Source organism: Cyanistes caeruleus, chromosome 6, assembly GCF_971803275.1.
Source record: "Cyanistes caeruleus chromosome 6, bCyaCae1.hap1.1, whole genome shotgun sequence".
Taxonomy (NCBI): Eukaryota; Metazoa; Chordata; class Aves; order Passeriformes; family Paridae; genus Cyanistes; species Cyanistes caeruleus.
In genome coordinates this window covers 51820433-51843530 of record NC_141706.1, presented here as the reverse complement: position 1 = coordinate 51843530, position 23098 = coordinate 51820433, and the positions used below count along the sequence as shown (strand labels likewise).

General features: G+C 44.5%; 1 protein-coding gene and 2 long non-coding RNA genes across 15 annotated transcripts in view; 2 read left to right on the top strand and 1 right to left on the bottom strand.

The window, feature by feature from the left end:
- The window catches only part of LOC111929614 (uncharacterized), a 35688-nt gene extending 20114 nt beyond the window's left edge, over window positions 1-15574 (top strand). The window contains exons 1-5 of one of the 3 annotated variants that reach the window (XR_002864934.2): window positions 4608-4839; window positions 7669-7856; window positions 8636-8736; window positions 13123-13639; window positions 13742-14498. This is a non-coding gene — a long non-coding RNA (uncharacterized LOC111929614). Of the gene's footprint in view, window positions 1-4607; window positions 4840-7668; window positions 7903-8635; window positions 8737-8939; window positions 9300-13122; window positions 13640-13741; window positions 14499-14618 lie in introns of those variants that run through there. The other 2 variants (XR_015288427.1, XR_002864774.2) reach the window with 2 other exon arrangements.
- LOC111929908 (uncharacterized) lies at window positions 7909-19556 on the bottom strand. 2 transcript variants are annotated; one of them, XR_015288425.1, is made up of 5 exons: window positions 19434-19556; window positions 18971-19156; window positions 11796-12096; window positions 10057-10584; window positions 7909-9857 (listed from the first exon to the last, which is right to left on the bottom strand). It is a non-coding gene; the product is annotated as an uncharacterized LOC111929908 (long non-coding RNA). The 2 variants fall into 2 exon arrangements; XR_015288426.1 differs by having other exon boundaries at window positions 19466-19524.
- A 72-nt stretch (window positions 19557-19628) lies between these two features.
- Window positions 19629-23098, top strand: part of FOXN3 (forkhead box N3) — a 205246-nt gene continuing 201776 nt past the window's right edge. For 6 of the 10 annotated variants that reach the window (XM_086894338.1, XM_086894337.1, XM_086894331.1 and 3 more), the window contains exon 1: window positions 19672-19751. The gene's annotated coding sequence lies outside the window, so the exon portion shown is untranslated. Of the gene's footprint in view, window positions 19752-23098 lie in introns of all 10 variants that reach the window. The other 4 variants (XM_086894342.1, XM_086894334.1, XM_086894319.1 and 1 more) reach the window with 3 other exon arrangements.

Below are 23098 nucleotides of genomic sequence, written 5' to 3'. Positions count from 1 at the left end.
GGCTCTCCTTAAAATGTAAGTATTTCAGGTCCTGCTGACAGAGCACAGAAACAGAAGCCAGGATTGTTTCACTCACATAGCTGGCTTCAACTCTCATTTATTTGGATGTATTTGGCAGTACTAGAGGGACTTATGCCTGCTTCACACAGCCATTTCTCAGGACACTTGTGAAAATTTGGGGATTTGAGCCTTGAAACACCATGAAGCAGGAAGGAAGCTAATACTGCAAAAAGCATTTCCTTTGGCAAGTGCTACCCCTTCCCAAGCCAGGACCCCTCAGTGAACCAGAGCCTTCAGGCCACCTCCTAGCTACCACACAAAGTTCTGGTTAATATCTGTGTATTTTTTAATGTATTTTCTTTCCTCTGTTAGATATTTTTTGCTGGATCTCTCGCCAGGCCAAGCTCGCTGTAGCTTTGCTGGTTTGGGGTGCTTGAGTATCTAACACTCAGTCAACAGAAATTAAGTCCCTTATTCAGCTGCCAGTACATTATTCAAGTGGCAGGGCAGTCTATACCTGTAAGTATGTGCAACAAGCAAAATAAATTATAAATGCACTGAACTTCATTATCTGGGGTGGCAGAGAGGGAAAGGAGAGATTTTGGCCGGTATCCAGCCTGGCCAGAGTCCACAGTGGGGTAAGCATTGCAGAAGCATTTCTGTCTCTTTGCAGGCTCCGTGGTGGGCTCTGCAGGACTTGCAGCTCTGGCTCGGACACCGCAGCCCCTGTGCCAGGTGCCACCTCCCAGGCTGCACAGACACCCTCTCTGGGGGCTGCTGCCTGTGACAGTCCTGTGCACCTTCCCTTCGGGACCTGAAATCTGCTCGGGCTCAGTGAGACCAGTGGCAGTGAGCCCCATCCTGGAGAGCTTCTCCTGCCTTCTAGTCAGGCAGCCCTGCTGGGTTTGGGTGTCTGCCTCCAGCTTTGACCTATGCAGGACTGATTTACTTTAATATAATAAGTTCTTTTAGTGCCTTCATATTTCACTTCCTTGCCATGTTCATTTCTCCCAGCCATGCCTTTCTCTAAGCAAAGCAGTTCCTTCTCAGCTGGACTCCCCATGCAGGACAGGCAGTCATTGGGCCTGGCAGAAATCCTTTCCCATCTGTTCAGGTTTGATTTCCTCTCATATGACACCCGCTACCTGAACACTACAGAGCTCCACAGGGGACCCTTCTCAGTGGCTGCAATGGTATGGACATTTCTTCGAGGATGAGAAAAATAATTTCTGAATTCATTTACCGCAGTATAGGAGTGTGTATGACCATCTTTTAGAAGTATTCACCCTGCAGCTGAGTACCCTGTGATTTTATCTTCTTTAATTAATTTTCAGCTCTCTATCTAACTGCAAGAGTTTTGTTACCAGCCTTTGCTTTTCCAGATAAATTCAGCCTCTTTCTGTTTTTCAAAGTAATCTAGGTCTTCCTACATGACATTCCAATCCTTTGCTGTGCCAGCCTACTTCCTAAATTTGTGACATCAAAACATTTATTGATATAAATATATGTTTTTAAATTATATGTTGATATAACTTTCTTTTTTATAAATTCCTCTGATGAAATTATGGTACAACAGTCTATGAACATTTCTCTCAGCACTTGCCTCAGTAAAAACTTCTTTCAGCACAGTCCCTCCTCCTTCAGAAGAATGTATTATTCAGTAAGCTTAGGCTATATTTTATCTCTTTTACTTTCATATCCTCAGCTTTTGTTTTATTTAGAAATTGTCCTAACAAATTGCACAGTACTGATCTCAGAAAAATAATTACATAAAATTGTCCAGATTAATTTTAATTTTCTTTCTAGAGGTGCTACCAGTGCTATTATCCAGTGAGACAGTGCTCCTTGACAGTGTCATTTGGTGTCCTGTTTACTCAGAACTGGGGAGGGATGTCATCCCCTCTTGTTCCCTCCCTCTGCACTGAACACACATTTAGGTTTGAAACCATCCTTGAATTACCCTTAAACTTCACATCATTCCCATTTCAGAGTAGTTCTGCTTTTGTAATTTTTTCTTTTTATTTATACAGCTGAGGAGCTATTAGTTATTTTAATTTTCTTTGCAGCTGTATTTCTAAACTGACCTTCGAGTCAGTTTTCTTTGCTGATCTGAAGTGCTTTGATTACTTAGACTTCAGGTGATTAACTTTGTTTTGTTTTAAAAGGGACATGAGGTCTTGTGGCAAGAGACACATCCCTTGCATTGGGATGTGTGACCTGGCAAAAATGTGAAGCTGTCCCAGTCTTTCTGTTGCAGTGGCATTGGGAACAGTGTCTCTCTTGCTGCCTGGAGTGGGGAGAGGGAAAATCAAGAGCTCCATGGTGTCTCAGAGATTTTTTGGCAGGAAATATATAGGATGATCTCTATATTTCAGGATGGCTGTAGTAATCGGGGATGTCTGATCTCCCTATGAGAGACAGACATTTTGAAGTTATTATTCATCCTGTTAGATCTATAGCATTTCATTAGAAGTTATTTTTTCCCCAATTTACTAAATTTCAAACTTTCTCTAAATTCAAATATCTGAGTTATTTGGTCAGTTTATTTTCACTAGTTGTTTCCTGGTAGTTAGTTCAAGAAATAGTAACAGGTCTTTTTTTGTTCATTATTTGATTTAATTTTAACTGAGCCAGTCCACACCCACTCACTGCAAAATTTTGTCTATGATTAGCTCTTGTGTGATGCATTCCCCTGCTCACCACTGCATCTTGACTCAAAGTCTCTGAAGAAATCTGGGACTCCTGATCCACAAGTATTTAGGCTGTAATAATGATGGGAGTGTTTGTTCTGCAATTGAGTCATGGGATGTGACATTTCTGTGAGAGCTTTATTGGGTATTAGAACCTTTCCTGATGCTGTTCCTGGGGGTTGTCAGAGATTCAGTAAAACCAATTTTACTCTTGCTCCTCAGATTTACTTTAGTCCCAGCAGATTGCCTCTCATCCGTGTTGCCTATTCTCTTTATGAACTACCTCATTGTGTTAATCTGCCATGATAATCTCTATTTCCGTATTTCCTGAACAGCATGTGCCTTCCAAGGACTTGTGAAATTTAAGTGATTAAATCAAGTCTTTGTTAGGATAGCGTTTTCCTTAGGCTTTTCAAGTCCTTTAATCTGCACTAGTAAAGACTAAGCAGCCCTTTCAGTAACTTTCCTTAGCCTGTCTTCTGCCTTAGGCTGACAGAGAATAGAGGCACATACTTTCATCTGGGAATCATGCAGTGTTTCAGTTACACCCTTTCTTTTTCTTCTTGCACTGGAGTTTACTGGGAGATCTCAACGAAAACATTAATCATTCCCCCCACCCCTGCCTCTCTTTAAAGCTTATTTTACAGATTAAAAAAGAAAAAAAAGTAAATCAGTAATGTCCTCTCTTAGAAACCTGTTTGCCTTGTGTGAGGAACAGGTATTTCTGGGTCTTTACGGGGGAATATGTGAGCTGTACAAATACTATGCTAATGATCACCACCCCTTTGGAGGAAAGGAGTGCTCTTAGCACCTTTACCCCATATCATCCCTGCCTGAGGCATGCCAGAGACACAAGCCTCCTTGGTTTTCCCTTGTCCTTTGTTATGAGTCACTCATAAACTAACCTAATTGTGACAAACATGTGAAGAACTCATCTTCAGTTCATAAAATGAACTGAAGAGGATTAAATAATGAAGGCATTGATGTCACTTACCTGTTTTGATTTGTTTGTGTTTAGACACATTTTGAAGTCAACAGGGAAGTATACACAACTTCTTGAGCTCAAATATTTCCTGGTTATTTTCTTTTATTTTCTAATAAACAAATTCATTTGCAAGTAACCACAATCAAGCAACCCAAGAAGAAAATACTTATACCATATTGGCATTTGAAACAGTTACTTAATTTGCAGTGGGTGTCTGTTGTCAGGTAGATTCTCAACAGCGTTTCTCATTTTCAGATCTACTTATTTATGTAATCTTTATGATTTACCGTGTCATAGAGAAGAATCCATTACAGTTTCTCCAAGTAAGTGAGATGCTACATTAGATAACCAAGTTTCCTGGAGCTGTTAGCCATATATATTGTAGATAAATTGTTTTTCTGGTGTTGTGAAGTCAAAATAAAGCTGCCAAAACAATAGCAGTATATCAATATCCTAAATTTCCTATTAAGTTCTCTTTGCCTGTAGCTCCTCCAGCTGAGGGGAACTGGGTTGAATGTCTCAAGAAAGTAACATTTCTAGCACCTTAATACAAAACAATTCAGGGCCATATTGTGAAGGCAAAGCTCATGTGTCATGAAGAAAGTTTTATTGAATAAGAACTTAATGTCAATTGTGCTTTTCAGTTGTGGAAGCCTGTTGTTTATTGCAGCCCCATGTTTTGTGTAAGTTCCTTCCTCATTTACAATAATTCACATTGATAATCTTCTAGACTGACACTGCCACCACAAACGATAATTTACAACAGCTTCAACTCTGATCTTTCAGTGTTGGTTTTCAAGGACTAGAATCAAGATCTATTCACCACAAAGATATCTGGGAGGAAGTTAACTTACTATTAATATTAATGAATATTTATCTACTATGGGTTAATTTGTTAAACAGAATTTTGGGGTTTTGATAACAGGTCAGTTTACATGACACCAAGCCTACTGGCAACAGAGGGAGTACACCTGTCTCAAAGGGACACAACGACAAGAAAGGCATTGAATTGCTGGAGAGCGTCCAGAGAAGGGCAACAGAGCCAGTGAAGGTTCTGGAGCACATGACAAGTGGCTGAAGGAACTGAGATTGTTTAGCCTGGAGAAAAGGAGACTCAGGGGAGACCTTATCATTCTCTACTATGTGGAAGGAGGTTGCAGCCAGGTGGGGGTTGGTCTTTTCTCCCATGTAACAAGTGATAGGACAAGAGAAAATGGTCTCAGATTGTGCCAGGAGAGGTTAAGACTGGACATTAGGAAACATTTCTTCACAGAAAGGGTGGTCAAGCATTGGAATAGGCTGTCCAATGAAGTGTGGAGTCACCATCCCTGGAAGTGTTCCAAAAAATGTGTAAATGTGGCACTTGGGTTTTTTGTGGTGAACACAGTAGTGTTTGGTTAATGATTGTACTTGAAAATCTTAGAGGCCTTTTCCAATCTTAAGGATTCTATGATTCTATTATTTAGTTCAGAACATTGAAAATGGTGCTATATGGGTGAAAAGAATCAGCAGTCATGTGCTCAATTAATTTCAGAGATAAACTTGGTTCTTTATGGTGAAACCTGAAAACAAAGAAACAGAATGGAGAGTGCATAAGCCAATGACAAGTGGCGCTTCTCTGTTCTCTCTAATAATGCAATAAAGAGATGTTCAGCTTCACCTTCTCCTGCATTGCTCTTTCTATGCAATGGAGTGAACCTCTTCAATCTATCTATCTTTCTTTCTATCCAGACTAATATGGAGATACTAATGGAAGTTATTGACACTAAGGGGTGTAGTAGCATCTTGCCACTGAAGAGCATTCATGGAAGCTGAGTGCATGACTTCCCAGCAGAATGAGAGAATACACAGCAGAATCATATTTTTCTTTGAGTGTAAGAAAACCAGGAATAACCAAGGCATTACAGATTGCTAACATGCTTGCTTTTTCCAAGTTATAGCATGTAAACATATTCTTTAGTTTTCTATTTTTTTAATACAAAACCTGCACTACTCTTGCTCGTGATCCCTGAAAAATATGTGGTTTGTGAGATTGTCTCTCAAAACCACTCACGTAAATTCATGATATGAGCAGCAACAGCAACAGCAGCTTCAATAAGTCTCTTTTCTGGCACCAGCTCTTCCCTCTCTGAAAGTATAACCTTAAAGGCCAGTAATCCTCCTTGAAGAGGGCTGAGTGTGAGTGGGTGATGCCGCTACCCCCCTGCACCAGCTGCCTGTGTTGCCTTTGCGGCGGGGTTGCACTCCCCGAGCAGCACAGCTGGTGCTTCCCTAACATTCACTGTGGAGAGGTGTGGCAATGCTGCTGGAGAGCCTCCCTTGCCCCTGTGCCACCAGGTGTGGCTGGATCTCCCTTTCCTCAGGCTGCTCCACAGGGTCACCTCCTTGCTGAACCAGCACAAAAATTCTGCACTTACACACTGCAAACAGGCTTTCAGTCTAGCCCCTGTCCTCCTTCGCAAGCCAGCCCCAGGTACAGAGTCTGTACCAGACAGTTCCCAAGGCAGGCCGGTCAGTAGAGCCTGCTGGGCTCAGGCCTCCTGCACAAGAGGGTGAAGTAGCTGCCATCCCCATTAGGTGAGGACTGTTGTGCTGCAATGCCTCAGCCCATGTGCAGAGCACAGCCCCTCCTCAGCCAGCCCTTTACAACTGCTTTTTCAAAGGGCCTCTTGCTTGCCACTGCTCTCGTGTTGCTAGCTGCTCTCACCCAGCAGGCACAGCAGCCTACTGAGACCTTTCCTTGCATTTTCCATGCAATGCTATATGTTAGATAAGCCTTAAATTGACTGCACCTACTTCAGTAAGTAGCTTGAAAGTGTAGCATATCACAGAAAAGAAAACCCTTTTTTCCATTAAATTAGATGTTAGGCATAATGCAAGCAGCTTTCTCCTTCATCTACACCCAGATTTCATCATGGAAGTCAATTGGAGCTGCATCTTTACAATTAAGAAAATAATTTAACCCAGTTAGGTGTTATAGAACAGACTTCAGTGGATTGCACTGACTGAAGAGAAAGCAGAATGTTACCCATTGAATTTACTATCATGTTTGTTTTGGGAGCTAAATTATTCTTCCTAATTCTGCTAGCAGTGTAATATGCTGTCTCAGTAATGGAAAGCATATGAAAGCAAGCAGATGGTGAAAGCAGAAAAAAATCCCAGCATGTCCTGATAATGTAGTAAGCAAGTTCATTTTTTTGGCATTAGGCTTTCATAACCAAGGCATGGTGATAACAAGTACAGACACATTTTTAGAGCACAGTTCATCAAAAAATACAGCCAGTTTCATTGCAGGGCAATGGAAGATTACTTTTTGAGACTTCTATATAGATAAAACTGAGATGTGAATGTTGTTGAATTAGACCCATGATTTATTATTACTAGAAGATGAGTGACAGAACAGATACTGGTCAGAGTGATTCCATCACAGCTCCTGTGTTCTCTCATATTGCAAATGTAGAGTCTTTTGCCCATTGATTTGTAAATATGCAGCCATCCTGCATTACAGAAATACCACAGACCCTTCAATATAGGTTGTGATCACAGAGGACACTATTGGAAATTAAAAATATTTTATTTTCCTTTAAAAGTATGCACCCTCCAGATTGAAATTTTGAAGTATGAGGATGTTGCTTCTTGGATATTTGTGTATATCTGCAGTACATGAAGCTCCCAGTCTGACTCCAGCAGCCTCTTGCTTCTCCTACCCACATGTCCCATTCTTTCAGAACAGAAGGCAGAACAGCCTCAGTGGGAAAAACACCCATTTGTTTAGCAAGCCTGAGAAAACTGAGACAACCTTGAGTCACTGGCTGAGCAAAAGACCCTGAAAGTGGTTTCTGGGGAGGATACTATCCAGCCTGATGACCTTCAAACTACATTTTTGAATCTCAGGACAAAACATGGGTGGAAACAATGCCAGATTCACCACTTATCATTTTAAGATTTGTCAAAGAAGGGAAAATTAATCTTTGTTATGATTTTTGTTTGAAGCAATGAGGCCACATCTTCATGTAGCTGTAACCTGGACCAACCTGCAGTTTACAGGAGTTTGTTTCAGACAGAACAAGCAAGAAGGAGACATGAAAACCACTGTGGCGGTGCTGAGTTCAAATGCCAGTGTACAATTGTGAGGAAAAATCCAGATCTGACCTCACTGATCTCTTCTGTTGGGAAAAGAGGTGAAGAGAGACCACCCCATTTCTCATTAAAATATCTAGTTGGTTACAATCCTTTTTTTTTTTTTTCTTTCACTAGTACAACACACTGAGTAATGTGAAGGTTTCATTTTTTAAAAGTATATATCATATGTACTGGTTCATTGTTGATTTGAAGAAAAAAAGGCAAAAGTGTGGTTTTGATTGTTTGATCCATCTGAGGACCCTGTGTATTCTGCTTCCTGAGGAAAAGTTTTCTCCCTTTATAAATTTAGTAATGACTTGCTGATTTAACCTCCCAGGAGGTTTCTTCCAGATTGCTTTTAGTATCTTTGGGACTTGGTGGTGACATAATTCAGATTTCTTTGATGTCCTCATGTCCCCTTCATTTCATTACTTGGGCAGGACATGGAACAGGGAAGAAATGGAATTGATAGTCTTGTCCTCAGGTCACAACTGTTTTCCTGCTCCTTTGCCTGTGACACAATTTTTCCTGATGTCACCTCCCCTTTCCAGGTCTTGGACACATGGTAGAGCAGGCAGGTGACCTTTGCTGCCAGGGTCAAGTGGCTTTGACAGCCTGAGCTGGGGCAAAGCCTGAACCTTTCTCCTGGCAGAGCCTTGGGCAGGGACTGACCTGGGGATGGGCCCCAAACCACCTGCTCTGACCCCCAAGCCAAGGCAGTGATGGGCTGGGCAGAGCCCCTGGCTGAAAGGGCTGTCAGGACACTGGCAGCAGATCGTGTCAGATTATCACCTTCCTCTGCTGTGCTGCCACTCTGTAATCCCTGCATCTCTTACAGGACAAGAGCCTGAGGTCCCTCCTGCAGAGAACTGAGACCTTGATCCCAAATTGCTTAGGCTGAGCTCAGAAAGCCTGTTTTCAAAGCAAAGACTGCTCTCTGTGAGTAAATTTTCCTTTCAATTTTTCCTTGAAAATCCTGCAGCAAATGGCTTTAAATGCAGTGTCTGTGTGTAACTGCTCTTTTTGGTGCGTTTCCCGTAATGAGCCATAACATATGTGTGTGTCTTTACACACCTCGGAACAATGCTATGCAAGCATTAGGGGATTTTTCTAACAACTAGTGAATGTGCTGCTTTTCACAGCTCACCCAAACACTCCTGCCTGATAAGCCTGCCTGCAGAGGGACGTTATCTGTATTTCTAGGATCAGCGGAAAAGAGAAAGAAAAAAAGTGGGAGGCATATCTGAATATTTTAAACTGCTAATTCTGATGCAAGCAAGTCACATAGGAGACACTTCTTGGATGGGGAAGCCTGAGGAGGTGTGTTTGTGGAGCTGTAACACCGTCCAGAGAAGGAAGTTCAGTGAGAAGTGCAGAACCTTGAACTCTCTGCTGTTTCCTACCTCTGTGCATCCTTGAGTGAGCTGTTCTGTTTCTCCCTCTGGCAAGCACAATACTGGTATATCCTCCAGTATAGACATCCTCAGACATTCTAATGCACAGTAAGTGAAAACCACAGCAGCATCATATGTACCTTGCACATGTGTATAACAGTGCAGGAGCAGTATTCACCCCAATGATGTCCTGTCTCCATTAGCACAGGGAAGTGCAGCATGCAGATGGTCAATAGTCATCACTCCCCACGGCACGAGCAGCACCTCCAGAGCTGTGCAGACAGGGTGCTTTCCCTGACCCTGACTTCACCTGAGCCCCTAACTCCTGAACTACTCTAGTCAGAAATGTTCTATCCCTGGGGCTCAGAAAACGTCTTTCTGAAGAGTAAGAATTTTGCTGTTTCTGATTTTTACCTGAAGCAACCCAGCCTGCACTAGCTAACAGGCATTTTTCAGATGGATCTTTAGGCCAAGTCCTTCATATTTCAGTATAGAGCTGCACTGTTATTCAACACATTGCATTTTCCAGGAATAGACATTTCCAGGAAAATGTAGCTGGATGTTTTTGCCCAGTGGTCGTTCTTCCATCTTTGGTTGCTGTCAAAAGCAAAAGATCTTGCTGTAATCCACCTTCCTGGTGAGGATGAGCCTCTGAGACAAGTGTTCCTGCAGAAGTGAGGCAGGAAGCAACACTTGAGAACAGAGGACTGCATGGCTGGAAGGCATGCTTGCTGAGCAAAATATCACGTGTATCTCTTTTTGAAAAATCATCTAAGTCAAATTCTGGCTTCAGCAGGCACACAGCACCAACCTCCTGACTATGCCCAATGCTAGCACCAGCTCCACAGCCCTGCCCCATTCTCACCTGGACCATGTTACTCTGTGCAGAGATTTTTGTCTGCACTGAAGTCAGGAAATCCTGTTATAGTTCCCACGACAACCATAAATCCAGGTATTCTGAACAAATAATGTAAAACAAGTAGTTAGTTGCACAAGTGTTTCTCAGTAGATGCATGAGAGATCCAAAGGTACAGCAGGCTTGGAGGTCCTGTCTGCAACCTCCACACCTGCCCCTGCAAAACCAGAGCATAGCTGAAAGAGGGGCTTGGGGGTGAAACCTTTTGATAGCTGATGGCAGGCACCAGATGTTCTGGGGAAGATGTGAAGTTTCTTGTGACTTGAGGCTATAATCCTGGTATTGGAGAAGGTGGCAACCACACTGTATGTCAGAATCAGTGAGCAGCAGGTGTCTGCATGTGTCCACAGCAATGCAGGCTGAGTAGCATCCTCACACAACACCATGTCTTCTGCTCTATTTATTGCTCTTACGTGGACCTCATAATTTTGGTAGGCAAGGGCTTCACACTTGTTAACATTTATCTCTGCAGAGGCTCTGTGAAGTAAGGAAGAACTGTTATCCCCATTTCACAGGAGAAGACTGAACCAGCAAGAGGCCATACATCCACCCCAGGGTCTCAGAGAGTCTGCAGCAGTCTGTGCCTCCCAAGTCTGGGGGTCATAACCTCATTTTCCAGTAGTGACAGAACAGATACAGAACCAAAAATTCACAAGTAAATAAGTGCCAGGACCCACTGGCTGGAGTCCACAGGCTGTGGCCTCCTGTCTCCAGCAGCGTTCATATTTTCCTCTGTTGTTTCAAAAATTTATTGTAGCATTATCTTGTCTATTCTAAACAATAGTCACTCTTGCTCTTGAGAGTTGTACTGTGTGAGGGAAAATGTAGAAAATTGTTATTATCCCCAGTGTTTGGGTGCAGACACAGAGGGGTGGATGCTCCACAGTCAGGACCCTACCATCCCTTTGCTACCCCAGCCTCCACTCTCTGTCTGCAGCTGCACAGTGCAAGAACCACCATCAGCCCCCCAGTCCCTCCCCACCTGTTTCAAGGCTGTGCTCCTTTCCTAAGCACAGGAACTCTGATATCTCTCGAGTGACAAGGACGTGTGTGGCGTCAGTGGCATCAGTCCAGATACATATTAATGTCAGAAGAGAGAAAAAACTGTGTCCCACATTCTGAGATGACCCACCATAAAGATCCAAGCTGTGATGTTCCTGACTCTGGATATGCTGTCTCTTAAAGCAGGCAGGAGTTCAAATCTCCAGCTCTGATTCAGTTCTATCCACTAATAAACCCCCCAGGTGTTACTGGAAGTACTATCGATGTCTGCTGTGGCATGTGAAGTGTGCATCCCTTGCCCCATTGCCTTAAAAGCAGTAAATCTCTGTTTATCTTGACTGTTACTTAGTAATGAAAACCAGTGGCTAAATCAGGAAAGAGGCTAAGCGACAACTTGCTCCACACCCTATATAAGTCAGGCAGATAGCTGCAAAGCCCTTATCGGTTCCACATGACTGGGTCTATCCAGAGTGGTTGAAACAGGCCAGCATACAGCACTTTGTCACCCTGGCATGTCCAAGCCATCCTGCTGCTGACCACCCAAGGACACATGGGTATTTCTTAAGTTTCCACAGTGATTAGACACAGCAACCCGTGACAGTTTATGAACAAACAGCAACTCTATTTAGTCATGCCTTAAAATTTGGTAAATGTTCTATGCAGTTATCTCAAAGCATTTCACAAACCTGGTCCTTCTCTTGATTCAGAAATTCATTGCAGTGGGTAATATGGCTTCATAGGGATTTGTTTGTGTTTTCCATTTCCCACTGGCAAGTTGGGAAGAAGGCTATTCAGCCATTTTTGTGAAGAGGTTTGGGAGCTCTGCAAGGAGAGTGCTGTTTAGGTATCAGCTATCAGTAGCAGCCTGTCACACTGAATTCAGCAAGGGAATGGATGGCTCTGCTGCTGCAGCACTCATGGAGGACTCAACTCCCAGATGAATTAAGACTCTGTGTCACTGAGTCTTTTTGCAAATTCCTGCCTCACCTGTAAAATGGAAACAAGAATGTTTCTCTGATTGCACAAATTTGAAGAGATACTACATTAATGGTACTGAGACCATTACCACAAAACAACACCATGCAACAAATAATTCTGCAATAGCCACACACAGAGCATTCATTTGCATTTGTATTCAACAGACTATTAAAAGAGCTGGACTATTAACACCTCTACTCTAGGGCAAAATGCTTGGAGATCACATCCAGACATCCAGGTATCTGCTGAATTTCATGGGGTGTGGTGTCCAAGTTTGGGCTTGAATGTAGATTGCACAGCTAATTCCTACTTAATTTATATTAGCCTGGACCTCAACATGAATGCCAGCCACTGACTTATTAGGAACCTCTATCAGCTGCCCATGTTGTGTCTTGGGTCTGTGTCTTGAAATTACTCTATTGCCTGCTGCAATCTACTCTTAAGCTGGAGATTTGTTTCTACAGGAGGCAGGGAAACATGTTGCCAAACTACTCCCAGTCTTTTCCAGGATTACAAATCAGGGAATGGTGGGTAGATCTTGTGATTTCCATCCTACAATTCAAGCCAGATGGGCTAGCCTTGCAGCATAAACATTTAAGCAAGAAAAGCAAAAAATTGGAAGAAGTTCTGTTTCCTGATTAACTGTGTTATTATGACTTACACTTTTTAACAAGGTGCACATAAAGCTAGTTTACAAGATAACTTGATCACTGTCTTTGATTCATCCCAATAAAATGTGGAGGTTTTTTTTTCTGCTGTACAATACTCTAGCCCAACTGCTTGTAACAGGTACAAAGACTAGTATCTGTGACCTTTCCCTCTTGAGAAAAAACAAGGTGAAGACATAAAATGCAGCAGCTGTTACATAGCCAGAGCCATTGGGATGTGAATAGGATAGGAATTGTTGCAGGAAGTGAGAGGGAGGATTTAACCTGAATCAAACCTCAAGACAAAAATTATGAACCCACAAGCGCACACTGTATTTTGTTTGTTGCTACCATGCTGTTTACTCACAGTTCCTTAATTTTGATACAGGTATCAATACCTGAAAAGTATTGGATGTGTGGCTGGCATACTGAAGTAATAGAACACTGGTAAAAATCTTCATTTACCCTTTACATACATGAAAGACAGGACAGTATCAGAAGCAGAGACAAAAAAAGAGACCCAGATAATTAGATGGAACTCATCTCAGAACTTGAAAGCCAGTGAAATAACCAAGATGCTGTGAAAAAATATCTGCCGTAATTAAAATGGCTGATTGGTGAGAGCTGCAGTGAAGGCCAGTGTATGGGGCCATGCTAAAAACATTGCTGGAAGGAGCCAGATCTACATACCTGGGGAAACCCAAAGCCAGAGGAAATTACAGGAGAATTTTAAATCACAGGCTTGCAGGATGAATGCTTAGCTTCAATGGCACACAGCAAACTAGCACAACACCAGAGCAGATCTGAAGCTCCCCTTCCACAGCCCTGGGCACCAGTAGACTAAAATTGACATTATTTGCTCAAGTCTCATCTTGGAAGGTTGTCCAGAACAGCCATCATGGCAGGTAAAGCCACAGGTTTTGACAAATCTCAAAGTAATAGAGATTAATAGATTAATGGTCTGATTTTCACTCTTTTGACTTTCATGCATGTGCTATTCTACCCAGGTCTGAGACACTGTGGCAGCCCGAAGCCCCTCAAGCAGACTTGGGGATGGAGTGGCTGAATTTGCTGAGGTGGCAAAGAGGTCTGGGAGATCTGTCAGCACAGTTGCAGAAGTCGCTTGGAGCAGCATCATAGCACTTTCTGACTGTTCCTCAGCCACAGTGAAGTGGGATGCTCTGTATTTTTAATCCATGTCTATGTTAAATATTTGCTTGAACCACCTGAGGAAGTGGCCTGTACTGAGCAGGGTTACCTTTTGCTGAGATTGGTGCTGTCACACAGGGCATTGTGGTGATTCAGCAGTGTTGCTTCAGAGACAGAGCAGAGTTGCACCAGGGAGCAAAAGCCTTAACCCTGCTCAAGTCAGATGTGGGAAAGTGCAACTGCCTGTGCTCAGCAGCATGGTGAGGGGAGGGCAGAATGAAGGATGCCACACTGAGAAGGATGAGAAGTGGGAGAACCACAGAGAAGGGAGAAGACCTGGGAAGCAGATGCTGATGTGAATAAGGAGGTATAGTGAGCATCCCTATGTTTCAGGCTAGATCTAGAACAGCCAGAAAAACTGATTGAATTTTTGTGGTTGCAACCAAAGTAAAAACCTGTAACTGCTGAGTAAATTGGAGGATGACTGATCAGAGAACTGAAAAGAAAAACTAATTTTACAAAACATTGAGAACTATCATGCTTCCTAATAATTCCTTCAGAGAGATAGCTAGCTAACTTTGGACAACATAAATGTTTTCTGGTGGTTTTACATTATTCTAAATTCTGCTTCTCAATACTTACCATTTTTGGTTTTTTTATTCCCACTAACCATAAAGCATATGCTGTCTTATATCCTGGTTGCATGAGATTAACAGATAACCTTATTTTTCACAGTCAGTTTTCAGCATTTCTGCCACTGAAGATCCTCTTCTACAGCTTCAAGTCGAAAAAACCTTTGTGGCAGATTTGGTATTGCCTGTAATAATTTATGAATGTGATGTGTTGACATGTTTATTGTGTGCATACATTGAGCTACTTCAATAGCTGGATTGTCAAGATGTGTACCCAGGAGAGAGAAGATGGATCCAGGCATACATTTTTGAGGAAACACTTGGGAAACAAAGCAAGTGTTCCTCACTGTGATGTTTTGGCTGGGCCCCTGTTAGGCTCACTGGAGAGATTTCCCTGGGAGAAATGTGGGCGCCTGCAAAAAAAGACATGAAAGACCCCAGAGAATTGACAGAGGACCATTTAAACAGATGTTTTTGTGAGCAAGATTCTAAAAGGGGTAGAAAGTGCTCAGATCTGTAGATGTTTAATTTAGTAGATGCTGGCAAGGCTACAAGAAAAAGTGCATGTGAAATATTTTTTAACCAACATGCTTTATTTCATTGGTTAAGTGGCTCTTCTGTTTTAAAAATGTTTCAGTCATGCGGGAACGCTGAAGGTCTCCTATGTATGTGTGTGCTTGGAAAATGTATGGGGTATGTAGGCTGGAGCTTGTGTTTGATATAGTATGTGGGAATCAGATTATCCCATGCATGGAAAGGTAAAAGCTTAAGGCCTACTATAAGCAGAAGGCAAGCCAGAAAGATCACTGGCAACCAGAGACATAACAGTAACCATCGGAAGAACATCACCTTTCTTATAAGTCCTTACATATAGTTCTACTAATGACTTTTATTAAACATTTAAGCCTTAGCATTCAAGAGATTCATATTTGTTACAAAAAAGCTGTCCCATTAACACAAAGAACAAGCTGAAACAAAGCTAATGAGCCTTAATACTTGCAGGATAATTCAAAGTTTAAAGGTGGTATTAACAAAAATAAAATAAGAAAGAGTGGAAAACTACAGTTTCATTGTTCACTGGAGAACCTGAGTTTTTTTCTTTTGGATCATAAAATTAAATCTATTGCTCAACTCTTACACTGTTACTAAAGTAGTGCAAAAACACATATATATGTATAATTAAGTACCCCTATGTGACCATAAAAGGTCTCACTGGCTGTTCAAGGGGAAGGCGAGTGGGATTTGTTGCAGCAGCATGAAAGAGGGAATGGCATTACGGTAATCTTCCTGCATTGCTTTACTTTGATGGGGCTCAGCCTTATGTGGTAGAGTGATGGGGTGTACAGCAATGGCAACTGTGTTCCAGTGCACAGTCTGGGCTGTGTGCCCTGTGCATCTGAGACATAACAGAAAATCGACCAGGAACTGCACAGATATTTATCCTATGGAAATCATACCTCAAATCAGACAAAAAACCTGAGGCACTGGGTGTATTAGACATACCTGAAAAGTTACGTGAATTTTTTATTTATTTGCTTTCTGGTTTTGCAAAGTCAGATATGAATGGTAAATGGGTAAGTGGAAAAAAGTCACTGAATCCTGTCTTGAAAATGTGATCTAGCTTAAAGCACTGGCATTTTAATATTTGTGTTCAAATGAAGAGACCAAAGAAGTTCAAGAAACAAACAGGGTAATCAGCACAGCTATAAAATGACATTTTGGAAGTGACAAGTGAGCAGTTGTACAGTGACCCACCTGTACAATCTCCTACTACAGCTATGCTCAATTTCATGTCCCCCCTTTAGCCACACCACCTGTCCTGGGAGCTCCCCACACATCCCAGTCTTGATTTTACTTCCAAAAAATTTTGGAAGTAAAAAAGGGAATGGATATCAACATAACACAGTGGAGTTGTGGGGCAGGGCACACACAGGAGTACTGTTCACATCTCATGCAACACCTAGCTCCACTCCTTGATAAATAATCACATCTTGCTACAGCAAGACCTTGAAGATGCACAAGGGGTTTTATAGATGGACTTAGAGCTACTCAGTAGATGCAGTCAAGCTCCTTTTGAGCTGCCTCCCCTGTGAGACTGGAGCCTTTCCCAAGGGGAATCCCTGTGGCAAAGGGCCTCTCATCTGTTTGACCCTGAAGCAAGCACCACACTGTGCAGGCAGCAGAGAGGAGGCAGCAGGGACATTTTTTCCTGAGGTAGAAGAAGAGTCACCTGTGCCCTGGGGCTGCTCTGGGGGCTGCAAACTTGGGCCAAGAGACAGAAATAACACAGGAATTGTTAGCTGGAAAGCTTGGATTTACAAACTCTCCAGAAGAACAAGGCTTAATGAAAAACTCCAAAGAAAATTAGATACAATGGACTGATGTAGACATCAGAAAACTTCTACAGTATAAATCATAAATTCTCCCCAGTTTGGAGAGAGGTAAGAATTTCATCTCCATTAATTTAATCCGGCAGATAGAGATAACAAAGCAGCCTCTACATGGGAGAGTTAACATTGCTTGGATTGATACAGAGAGACAAGATGCACTTGCAGGCATAGGAAAAATGCATCTCTGAGAAAATTTCCACTATTAATATTTTTCCCTTGCAAATGTGGGTCTTCTAAAACACTCTTTTCTTTTGGAAGGATCTAAATGAGGAGGAGGTGGGAAGTAGAGCTACAAAGCATGTAAGAAAGCCTCAAATACATGAGTGGGAGGAAGGAGGAAGAAATGAAAGAATAATGAAGCTTGCATCACTGAAAGCAAACAACAGAAGAAGGGAAATGCACGTACTTGTGGCTAAATTTTGAAGGAACTTAGGCTGAGGTTTCAAATGGCTATGGTTAGCATAGATGCAGGCACAGAGTAATTCAGATGACCTGATCAAAGAACAAAGAAATGTTAAAACTGATTTAATTAAGAAAAATTCCTGCCTTAGAGTTAATGGGTAAGCACAGGAAAAGATGCCTTGTTTGTATTGTTGATATGAAGTGGTCCTGAGTAGGGCACTACAGCACCTGTAGTATCCAGGCTCATTACAAGACTTGGGCATTGCTTCCATGGGGCCGGGATTTTACCCTTCATGGAGTCTGTCTATTTGCATCTGTGAGATTTCCTTATGTGATGATCTTGCAAACAGGTATCTATATTTTTAAAAAGAGTTAATAGAAACCTTGTTATTAATGTGGTGCCCAGGGTCCCCAGCTCTAGCTGCATCAACAGCTGAGCCCAAATGTTCAGCTACTCCTGGAGTGTTGTCACTAAAACTAAATCAGGCATTTCTACTTTGGGAGCTTCTCCAGTGGCCATTACTCCAATGGCTACCCATCTGAACCAGGAAACAAGCCTGGAAGAGGAGCCTGGGGTTGGATTCATTCCACACCTTCTGATTTTTGTCTGTGCTTTGCTCTAAGGGCATTCACCAAGCCAGGCTGATCTAGCTTGACACAGTCTTCGAAAATTTTGCATAGCTTTTGCAGAGCAGTCAGTAGAAAACTTTCAGCTGAACTGAACGAGGAACCTGTGTGTCTTACACAAGAATCCTGTGGGATGGGATTGTCTCTGTGTCACCAAAACCACCTACAAAATGAAAACTGTAACTTTCCTCAGGAAACCCCAAGGCTTTATATTCACTTTGGAATAAACTGAGCCCATCCATCTATTGAAGAGGCGAGCATCAGGGAATCAACAGGAGGTTTTGCCATCTGCACAGACGAGCAGTGCTCAGGGATATATCTAGGACCAAGATGGGGGCAGGGAGAAGTTTCATGCCAGCAAGTTTTACAAATGGAAAGATTTCGCTGCTACTCCAGCCTATACTGGCTTTTCAAAATCAGCTTGGAGACAGCAAGAAAAAAGGGCAGAGGAACAATTTTCCATTTTCTAGTAAAGCTGTATTTGATACAGACAGAAAACTCCATTCCTTCTTTTTTCAAATCTTGTCATCAAAATTCAGAGTTGATACTTTTTGTACATTGCTGTGCAGTATGCTGGTGCTAATATCCTTGTGTCATGCCCAGAGCAAAGCATGCTGATGTAGGGTTGGCAGTCCAGTAGAGTACTGGAGTTTGGGTAGGCAGGAAAAAGAATTGGGAGGATACAGCTGTCATTCTATGCCTATGTCCAAGCTTTGTGTCCAGGAAAGAATGTATCCCTCAGGGGAAAAGAAAAAAAATCTCATCCCATCCTGAACCAGCCAGTCCCACATTATGATAAATTGAATCTAAAAGGATAAACTAGACTTTTCCTATAATCACTACAGCAATAGCATATACCTTGTCATTCTACAGGGTTGGTTAGAGAAAGCTAACTTAAAATTAATAATTAAATGCCCATTACAGGCTTGACAGTCTCCAAGTGTGTGGCAGCACGGATCGCACCAGCTCCCTCTGAGATCCTGCCAGGCTTTGCACTTGCAGACGGGCCTGGGTTCAGCCCAAAGCTCCCCCTCACCTGCTTTCCCGGCAGCAAGGCAGGACAAGCAGCGGGAGGAGAGCGGGGGGGAGCGCTGCAAAGGGGCAGAGGAGTGGGCAGGAGGAGGCAGGTGCACCCTTGGCATTTCAGGCTCTTCCGACTTGGGAAGGTTTCTCCGTTTTCAGCCGTAAACACGATGCAAGGAGGTGTCAGGCCTCGCTGAGGCTTCCGGCGGGTAAGGCGGTAAAAAAAGAACAGTTTTAGTTCTGCATGTCTCGTTTTTCAACGTGTAAAAGACCGGCTCCGGAGGCACGAAGGCCGTTCCCAGTCGCAGCGCGACGGCCAAGGCGGGCAGCCGAGGCGTGTGGGCGCTCACCGGGGGCTGTGCCGGGGAGGGCCGGCCCCGGTGGGACAGCGGGCCCGAGAGGGAACCCCTGACGGAAAAGAGACAGAACGCGTGGCACCCGCGCCCTCCGCTCGAGCCTGCTGCATCCCCGCTCACCGGCAGGAAGACACCCCCGAAGGGAGCCGCACCTCTCAGTCCGCCCCCGCAGCTCCCCGCTCCCGAAGTTTCCTTGGGGGAAGCCCGGCGCGGGCAGCCGCCGCCAGCTCCGGGAGACGGCTCGGCGGGGCGGGGCGGGCGGGCGGCGCTAGGGCCCGGCGGGGCGCGGCGCCGCCGCCGGGGGCGGGCTGGGGGCGGCAGCGGCGGCGCGGGCTGCGGCTGCCTCCGGCTGCCTCCCGCCGCGGGGCGCGGAGCGGGGCGGCCGCGGGGAGCGCCCACCACCCCGCGGCGGCGCGGGAGCCCGGCACACGGACAGAGGTAACGGCGGGGCCGTTTCGCGGTGTCATCGGGAGCGTGCGCGGGTGCCCGCCCGCCCGCCCGGGCTCGCCGCTGTCGCCGCGCCCCGTCCCTCCCGGGCCGGGGAGCCCCGGCCAAACTTTTGGGGCCTCTGGGCCGGCGGCTGCCGCGGGCGGGCAGCGGCGCCGCCCCGGGGCGTTAGTGGGGGCTGCCCCGCGCGGCTGCCGCCGTCCCGCCGCCGAGCGGCCGCGACGGGCGGTGGGGAAGGGAAAGGAGGAGAAGGGAGCCCTGGGGCGAGCCGGAGCCGCGTGCGGGGCGGCTGCCGGGTCGCATCCCGGGCGGGCTGTGCCCCCGACAGCGCGGCCCGTGGGCTCCGGCCCCGGCTCGGCGGGCGCTGGTGGGGCAGCGGCGCAGCCGGCGGCGGGCAGCCCCCCCACCGCTCCCTTTTGTTCCTGCGTGCCGCCGGCGCTTGGATCCCCGCCCGGGGAGAAGCCGCTCGGTACTTCCCGGGCTCCGTCTGTGCCTGCACACCCGCCTGAAGGGCATCCTCCTCCGGTAGTGTCCGTCTGTCAGCCGCCGGGAAAGGGATTTTCCCCTTCTCGCAACTGCTCCCCGTTGCTTGTCGGTCTTCAGTGCCGGCTCTGCACTTAACTGGACTTACCGTGTGTTAATTCCTTCACAATGTATGCGAGTGTCCCTGCGCCCTGGAGAAGGATTTCCTTATTGACTTGCCGACTGTGATGCGGCCAGGTATTATTTACATCGTGATAAATATGCCTGTGTCAATCTGCTCGCACGGTTACAGTGCGGCTGCTCCTAGAGCCCAGTTTGCCGAAACTTTAATTGCAGCAGGCGATGTTGTACCGTGAGTCCATCTCGGTCAGGGCGGAGCGGTGCTCGGTGGGATAGCGGCCTCGCCGAGGCAATCGCGTGTCACTCGGGGACAGATCCTGCTGTTTCATGGGATGAATCGGAAACAAAAATCAGAAACAATGAAAATGAGTTTGTGTGTGTTTTTTAAAACAGTCTGACCTGGTAACGTCTGCTAAGGGCACAGTAAATCGGGCAGCAACCCCCCAGTTTTGTCTGGCACAGCCCATGAATCAGCCGGTAAACAGCATAAACTGTGATCACTTTGCAGCCGAAAATCTAAGGCCTCGCAGCCCTGGCTGCCGGAGCGTTACGTGTCATTAAAGTAGCTCTCTTGGAGGAGAGGGACTGTCCCAGGAGCTACAAAATCTATAAACACTTTTCTGATTGGTTTAAAAATTTAGACACAGGAAGCGGATGGTATCTAATAACAGACAAGTGGAGACACTGTTGTCATGGAAACTGAGAAGACTCCCCCCCACCCCCATGTATTTAAAAAAAAAAAAAAAAAAATAGGCAGAAGAAAAAAGTCTGCATATCATCAGAAATGCCTGCAGACCGCCTTGGCTGCTGTTGCCTTTCCCACAGCATCTGTTGAAACCTGAGAACATGCCTGTCAAATCAAGGTCATTTTACAATAAAACCCTGCACCGCCGCCTCCTTCTCTCCTGCCTGGACGTTGTCCCGCACTTTCCATCCAAGGAGGAGTTGAGGAGATGCAGCCACCTGCCCCGTGCCCACTGGTGTCCTGCCCCAGCCTGGCCTGCTGCTGGGGAACTTGAGAAAAGGCTCAAAGAAGAGGGATCCTGGGGCTTAAAAGGCAAAAGTAACAAGGGATGACTTTTTTAAAATTTAATGGTCAGGCCATGTTTCTTTCCGTGGGCATCTATGGACCTGGGAAATAGAGCTGGGATCGATCTCCCTCTGTTCCTTTGTATTATGAAGTTATATTAAAATGTAATGATTTGGACTTTCATATTAAGGCTGTTTCACAGATCTTCCTCACCTATTAAAAAAAAAAAAAAAAGCGACAAATGACTCTTGGAAGCCCTTTGCAATGCTTTTAAGAAAAAAAGAAAACACAGTTCTGTTGTAGCATGCTATGAGGAGAAAAGCAGAGAAATGAGAATAAAATATCCTTCATTGGTGTTGAATGCAGCATGAGAAAATCAGACTATTATTGTCATAAATTGAAGTTTTACTTCGCTGGACTATTGAAAGTTTATTGTGTGTGAAAAGAGAGAGCTATTTTGCTTTTGAAGCAGGAGAGAGCTATTTCATAGCAAACTCACAAGAAAGGTGTTAATGTTTTTGCTTATTTTCTTGGGCAGCACTCGCTGATTTCAGATGTTTGTGATAGAGAGATGCCTTTGAGTATTCACTGCATTTTCTCCAAAACATTTCCTTTTGTTGCTCTCTTTAATCTTCATTTTGTAGTGACCAAGCTGAGAAATAGCACTTCACCCACTGTATAAATTATCACTTTTAAACCTTAAATTACTGGTTTGCTTGTATATTACACTTTTTGCATTATTATTTCTTAAGAGAACCAGAGACTGGTGAGAGAGGTCTTGCAGATCAGGAGGTAAATTTTGCAGGGAACTGAGGTGAAGATGATCAGTAACCTCTTTACCCGTACCCTTGGATCTTGCTCTCCGAAAAACCCTAGGCCTGACTTTAAAACTCGGTTGCAGTCAGAGCAGGCTGAAGGGATGGTAGAGCCAGAGGGAGCAGTGCCAGCTTCTGATTGAGTAGTCCCTGTTGGCAGCTGAGCTTGTACCAGGGTGCAGGAGATGGGACCCCCCTCCTGTGTTGGGGACAGGCTTAGGGAGTCAGGCAGCTGTTTAATCCGGCTCTCTTCCGATTAGACAGATGCGGTTTTTAATTGCTGTGGAGTTCAGATGGAGAAAGTTTGACTTGGTAGTGAAAGCGTGCTGTTGCTTCTAGAGGTGAATTTCCTGTTGTTGGGAGCACCCTTATCGGCAGGAAGGTTCATGGGCAGGAAACGTGTCGGTTGCTTGTTTTTACACATTGAAGGAAATGAGCTGGATTAGGTATCTTCTAGGTTGACCCTTCATCAGCCTCCATGTCTGTGCAACTTTATTTCTAATGATTTTAGTTTGTGAAAGTTTTATGATGTATGTCAGGCATTCCCAAGGGAAATGCAAGAACTTAAATGCTTATGTTGTCCTGTCAGTTTTTTTCTGTTATAAAAAACCACCCCACCAGCCTCTCTGGGCTATGTTTTCAGATGTGTCCAATTTGCAATTTTTACCTTTTGAGCCTCATTGCTGATACTCAGCTAGGCTTTTCTTTTTCTTCCCCCATTAAAATGAAAGATCAAAAAATGCACCAGTTATTTTACTAATAGGAGCAGTTCTTACAGTTCTGAACTGCCTTTCATCATGGATCATAAATCACTTTACAGAAATTAATGTTCTAATACCCCCAGAAGTTGTGGGAGCATAGGAAGCTGAAACTTAATATTTCACATCGAC